The sequence below is a fragment of the Micromys minutus genome (genome assembly GCF_963924665.1).
Source record: "Micromys minutus genome assembly, chromosome: 8".
NCBI classification, from domain to species: Eukaryota; Metazoa; Chordata; class Mammalia; order Rodentia; family Muridae; genus Micromys; species Micromys minutus.
Genome location: NC_137977.1, coordinates 12,256,309 through 12,263,225, shown reverse-complemented (window position 1 = coordinate 12,263,225; position 6,917 = coordinate 12,256,309). Strand labels below are relative to the sequence as shown.

The 6,917-nt window shown below is 42.1% G+C and overlaps 1 pseudogene across 1 annotated transcript; it reads left to right on the top strand.

Moving 5' to 3' along the window:
- Nucleotides 1–731: 731 nt before the first annotated feature.
- LOC308423748 (small ribosomal subunit protein uS8-like) lies at nt 732–1,123 on the top strand (annotated as a pseudogene). The gene has a single exon. The product of its transcript is annotated as a small ribosomal subunit protein uS8-like (transcript).
- Nucleotides 1,124–6,917: the final 5,794 nt, after the last annotated feature.

Here is a 6,917-nt window from a genome sequence, read left to right as displayed (position 1 = left end):
AATAGAGTAAACACTAAGAAATTTCCGTAGCAGATTGACCTTGCCACAGTTTCCAAGGGCGTGGTCAGCAGACAGAGACCACTTTTCACTGGTTGAGCCTAAGTGACAATGTGTAGTGTAACCTGTTTGTTAGTTATGTGTTATAACACGTGTGACTTTAAGCTTTGGTTGATGACCAAAATCCAAAAGCATATAAAAGTCTGAGAAATGAATATTTATTTTTATAACCTGTTTTTAATTTTCATTAAATCCTAATTAGGTTCTTCCTGTTGAAACAGGGTCGCAGGTAGCCCAGACTCACCTCAGTCAAGCTGTGTCGCCGAGGATGGCCTCAATCTCTGATCTTCCAGCTCCCGCTCACCTCATGAGTCCTGAGATTGAACGTATGTGTCATCGTAGCCATTTTTTCTGTGGTGCTGAGACTTGAACTCTGAGCTTTGCATTTGCTGGACAAGCTAGACTGAGCTGCATCCCCAGCCATCTTATTTGTTTTCAAATTAGCAAATTATTAGTGATTTTTGGGAGGTAACAGCCAGAATGTTTCTATTCCTGTGTTATTTCAATGACATAACCTGATGGGCTCAGAAACTGCATATCCATAGGAAAAGCAACCAATGAACAAACACATCCTCTAAAAAGTTTTTATTGCAACTTAAAGAATGTTTAAGTTGCTCTGTGAAGCTTCATGTTCATCTGTCTTGTATCTGCACCATCCCTTTACCCCAGTCATCATGGAGCAAATGAATGTTTTGGCAGATGCTCTCAGGAGCATCAACAACGCTGAGAAGAAAGGCAGACGGCAGGTCCTTATCAGGCCACATCCTAAAGTCATCGTTTGGTTCTTGACAGTGATTAAGTGTGGTTATATTGGTGAATTCGAGGTCATTGATGATCACAGAGCTGGGAAGATGTTTGTGAAGCTCACAGGAAGGCTGAACAAGTGTGAAATTATAAGCCCTAGGTTTGATGTTCAACTCAAAGACCTAGAAAGTGGCAGTAGAACCTGCTTCCATCACGGCAGTTTGGTTTCATTGTGCTGACAACCTCCGCTGGTATCATCGACAATGAGGAAGCAAGACATACAGGAGGGAAAATCCTGGGATTTATTATTTTTTTAATGTAAAGCATAAATAAAAAAGATCTATGGACAAAAAAAAAAAGATAATGTGAGGGCTAGAGAGATGGCTCAGAAGTTAAGAGCACTGACTGCTCTTCCAGAGGTCCTGAGTTCAATTCCCAGCAACCACATGGTGGCTCACAACCATCTGTAATGGGATCTGATGCCCTCTCCTGGTGTGTCTGAAGACAGCTACAGTGTACTCATATACCTAAAATAAAGAATTCTTTAAAATAAAAGTGTTGAGCTTTGCAAAGGTAGTGATCACAGGAGGCGTGCAGTTTGGAGGATGGCAATATAAAGGTTTTTGTTTTGTTTTGTTTTTTTTAAGCATTATTTCCAGTTAGCACAACTAGCAGGGAACTATATGAAACTGGAAAGTTACCCTGGTAACAAGAGTAGGGTGGAGCACACATTCTGTGGAGGAGAGTGTGTTCCATTAACAGAGGGGAAATGAAGGGCAAACTCTCTGAACAGGCACGGGATTAAGGAGATCACGACAGGATGTAAACCCGTGGTTCTCACCTTCCCAATGCTTTGACCCTTCAATACAGTTCCTCATGTTATGCTGAGCCCAGCCACAAAAGCATTTTGTTGCTACTTTATAACTGCAATTTTGTCACTGTTATGAATAACCATGTAAATATCTGATATGCAGGACAGCTGATATGTGACCCCCGAAAGGGTTGAGCCCCACAGGTTGAGAACTGATGGTGTAGACAGTGCCCTGGGACTTTAAGGGGAAGAGTCTTGTTGCTAAAACAATCACATAAACTAATTGTGCATTCAGTGAGGGATTAAGAACTTATGGATTACATAAAGGCAAATGCGTTGAAGGAGAATATTCTCCTTTTATGTGCAATGTGGAAATGGAGCATAATAATGCTTCGTCACATGCTGAGGTCCAGCAGCTGTTGGGGAAATAATTCTGTCAGGGAAAAACTGTGGCATAGATTCATGTTTCTGAAAGATAAGAAATCAGTTTGATCCAGTGTTTAAAGATGTGAATTCATCACCCACTCTTGCTGATTTGTCTGTTACCATAGGAAATGTGTGTGTGTGTGTGTGTGTGTGTGTGTGTGTGTGTGTGTGTATGTGTATGTGTGAGTGACTGTGCATGTTTGTGCATGAAGATGTGTATATATTTGTGGGTGTATATGCACATGCATGGAGATGTGTATATGTCTGTGGGTGTGTGCGCACATGCATGGAGGACCAGAGGACAACCTTTTCATCAAGAAGTTAATGGGTGAACCTAAACATGACTCAGCAGGTCAAGGTGTCCACAGTTAAGCCCAATGACCTGGATTTGATGCTTGGGATCCACATGATGTGAGAAAACTGGCTCCCGAAAATCATCATCTGACCCTCTCTTCTGAGCCCCCCCGCCTCTCTCTCTCTCTCTCTCTCTCTCTCTTTCTCTGACACACACACACACACACACACACACACACCATAAGTACATTATTTTTTAAAAAGATCAAAGGTAGCTAGGCATAGTGGCATATGTCTTTAATCTCAGTACTCAGGAGCTAGAGAAAGGCAGAGATTTGTGAGTTCAAATCCTGCACAGTGTACATAGCAATGTCAGGCCATCTAGAGCCACATAGTGAACCCCTATCCCGATAAGTAAGGAAAAGGTGATGCGTGCACAAGAAATGGCTCTGAAATCTGTTTCCTTCATCAAAATATATAAATAATTTAGATGAAATTTATAGGCTACATTTGGAACTAGAGATTATCAATCAAAAGCTGAAGATGAATTTTAAAGTGGAAAGTGTTATTTGGGTTGGCGAGATGTTGAAACTGAATATTCTGAGTGTGCTGTGAGCACTCAGAGGTCTGTCTCACTGTCCCCACTGACACATCTCTGTGAGGCTGGCCTGCCCATGAGACTCTAAAGCAGGTCTGTCCAGTGCAACGGCTCTACCGGCAGCCATGGCTGCTCCAACTGAGTAAGACAGCTGGTAAGAAGAAGCTTATCGGCCACACTGGAACCCTTAACTATTGACAGGGGTGTTTTTGGTTGAGGCTGTGCAGAGACATTTAGTATGGGACTTGCCACCTCATGCAGCCTCCTCCATGATTGTGGAATAACAGAGTAGCATCTCACATTCATCCCAGTCAACAAAAATTATGTGCTTTGAAAAATTCTTGTGCTTTCCCCTATGGTATGTTTGTTCGGCTTCTACTCATTGAAATATGCTTGCCTACCCAGGCCTGGTAGTGGAGGCTTGCAATTCCAGCCGCATGAGAGGCAGAGAGAGATAGGATCACAAGCTCAAGGCCTGGCTGAGTTCGAGTAAATTCAAGGCTGCTTAGGCGACTCAGTGTGACCCTATCTCAAAATAAGAAGTAATAAGAGGCTGGGATGGAGCTCAGCAGGAGAATGCTCATTTAGCATTCATAAAGCCCTGGGTTCATTTCCTAGTGTGTATAATTTTATGTCTGCTGAATTCAATCAGATATTTGGACTTACATCCTCCATGACCAACTTGTTATTGTACTGGACTGTGCTCAACTGGCGAGAGAAAGCAACCAAAGAGCAGCCTCTGTTCCAGACGATGAGAGGCTGCATGGCTGCAGCACTGGAGGCCATAGCAGCTTCCACAAGCTGCAGTGTGTGTGTATGTGTGTGTGTGTGTGTGTGTGTGTGTGTGTGTGTGTGTGTGTATGTGTGGTGTGTATGGTGTGTGTGTCTGTGGTGTGTGTATGTGGTATGTGTAAGTATGGTGTGTGTGTCTGTGGTGTGTGTATGTGGTATGTGTAAGTGTGGTGTGTGTGTGTGTGTGTGTGTGTGTGTGTAAGTGTGGTGTATACGGTGTGTGTGTCTGTGGTGTGTGTATGTGGTATGTGTAAGTATGGTGTGTGTGTCTGTGGTGTGTGTGTGGTATGTGTGAGTATGTGGTGTGTGTGGTGTGTATGGTGTGTGTGTCTGTGGTGTATGTGTGTGGTATGTGTAAGTGTGGTGTGTGTGTGTGTGTGTATGTGTGGTATGTATGATGTGTGTGGTGTGTGTGGTATGTGTGTGTGTGTGTGTGTACCCCATGTATGTGCATATGTGTCTATGTCTCATGTATGTGTATGTGTTATGTGTGTGTGCATGTGTTATGTGTGTATGTGCATGTATCTGTATATATATATATATATATATATATATATATATATATATAGCCATATTTATGTTTGTAGCTGTGTGTATATGCCCATGTGTGTGTATGTGTATGTGCCCATATTTGTGTTTGTGGTTATGTGGGTGTGGGTCAGAATGCATGTAGCTGTGTGTGTATGTCCAGGTGCATATTTCTGTGTGCATGTCCATGTCTGTGTGTGCCTGTGCGTGTGCATATGCTCTCGAGCGCACATGTGAGTGTGTGTGTGTGTGTGTGTGTGTGTCTAATTGGGCCACCAGGAAGCTCACAGATCCTCCCTCCCCTCGGTTCTCAGTGCTGAGAATACAGACTTGTGTGGACTCACACCCTGCTGCTGACACAGGTACCGTGTCCAAACTGGTCTTCAAGCTATGCGTCAAATGTTCTTAACCCCCCAGCCACTGCTTGGGCCTCCTGTCTTTGGTTTTTTAATCATGTAAGTGAAGAAATGGACTTGTTTGACCTGCAAAAGCTTCCACTTCTCCAAATCTGGATTGTTGCTTCCCAGGATCCCTTAGTTGTTAAGCTGTACTTCCATCCTGGATAGCTCCTAGATTCCTGGAGTTAGTGAGAGAAACTTTTAGATCCAGACATGGGGGTGCATAAATGTATGTGTATGTAGATGTATATGAATGAACGTGTGTGTATGTTAATGTATTTATATGTCCACATGTGCATGTGTGTTTGAGTGTTTGCCTGTACATACATGTGCATGGTTATGTGTGTACATGTACACATGTGCATGTGTTTACCTGTATATGTATGCACATGAGTGTACTGTATTGTATGTGTTTAAATGTATGTATTTGTTTTTATGTGTGAACGTGCATGTGCATATATGTGTATATATGTATGTGCACATATATGTGCATATATGTATATATACATATATGTATGTGCATGTATATATGTGCACATTTGTGCATGTGTATATATGTGTGTGCATATGTGTGTTTATGTATGTGTGTATGAATGTGTTTGCATATGTATGTGTGATTGTACTGTGTATACATATGTGTATCTGTATGTATCTATATGTGTGTTCCTGTGTGTATATGTCTATGTGCATGTTTGCATATATTTATGCATATTCCTGGGTGTGTCCATGTTTACACATACAGAATTACTTCCCAAGTGACTCTTTGTGCTTGCAATACACCAGCCCAAGTGACATGAACCAAGCTGCTCAATTTTATTGGTGCTAACACTGTCCCTTGGGAGGTTCATGCCAATCGACCTATTTTAGTCTCTTCCATCAACTTTTACTTAATGGTTAGCAACCATTCATTACTGCTACTCAGGTCTTTATCCCAGTGAGATTCTCACAATGGCGGCTTGTCTTTTTGCTTCTTCATCTGTTAGCTTGAGTGGCTTTCTGCAGAGAGGCAGTCCCTCTTGGTTGGTTATCTTGACACAGGCTATAAAGGGAAGCAGGACAAACACTTCATTTTCCCACTCTTTTTCATCAGTTTCCAGAATAATAACTTTGTGCCTAGCAATCTCCCAAGGTGACCAATTAAATTTTGTTTTGTTTTGGATTTTTTTAAAAGAATCAATATGAGCTCATAGATTTTAATACATTTGATGTATTTCAGAATAGCCATTGTTATTCATATGGCCTTGTTTCTAGTTTGGGAAGCCTCTTCCAGCTGGCTCCTGCAGGCTTTCTTTTGTCACAAAGCTGGTCACAGGCATGAACCTAATTTCCAGTGTAATGAGGTGTCTCCAGCTCCTCTTGTGCACTTTCAATCCAGACAGGAAATCAGACATTTCTACAAGGATTTCTGAATCACTTTTGGCAAAAGTTGATTTTATGGGCTGTATACTATGTTCTCTAGGCCTGATTTCTTTAAACCCCTTTCTGCTGGCCTGGAAGAGGTCACTGGAAAGAGAATAAATTGATACTTGGGGCCAATATGCCCGCTTTGAGTGGCTAACATATCCTTTACCCCCAGAAGTTGAGGAGAAAAACCTGGATTTCCGTATACAACACCCAAAAATAATGTTTGTACCATCACTCAAACTTTAACTGGCTTCATCCATTCACTGATTTGTTTGTGCTTTGGACAAGTTCACCATGTGTACCTATCACAGCTCTTGTTTAAGACTTAACTATACAGCAGTGCAAACAGATCTGGTCCCTGCTGTCGTGAGCACCGTGCTCTGACGATGGAAATACGACAAACAGCAACTTCCAGGGGATCACTGCTCTTCTCTACGTGGCGGTCACATAAGTTTACAAGCAGAGACAGGAAGGAAGTGAGGAAAGATGCCGGGCAGGAGGCTCATGGGAAAGCCTTGGGTCAGAAGGAACCAACAAGGGCTTCAAGTCAGGCATGAGCTCTATATAATCTTAACACCGAGAGGCTGATGGATTCCTCACTATCCAAAGTTTCAACATGTCTCAGAAATTGTACAATATTTTTTGACAGTGAAATTTCATAAGTTTCCAGCTGGTATTTTACTGGTGTTGTTTCCTTTGGTGACTCTTGTCATTGTGATGGCCTGTACCATGTCCCATCTTCTGTCTTTCTCCTCTTACATCATAATCCGAAAAACTACCTTTTCTAATCCCAGTCATTATAGGACATTGAAGACATTTCAGACAATCTAGAAAGAGAGGAAGAGGAAAGAAGGAGGGAAAGGAG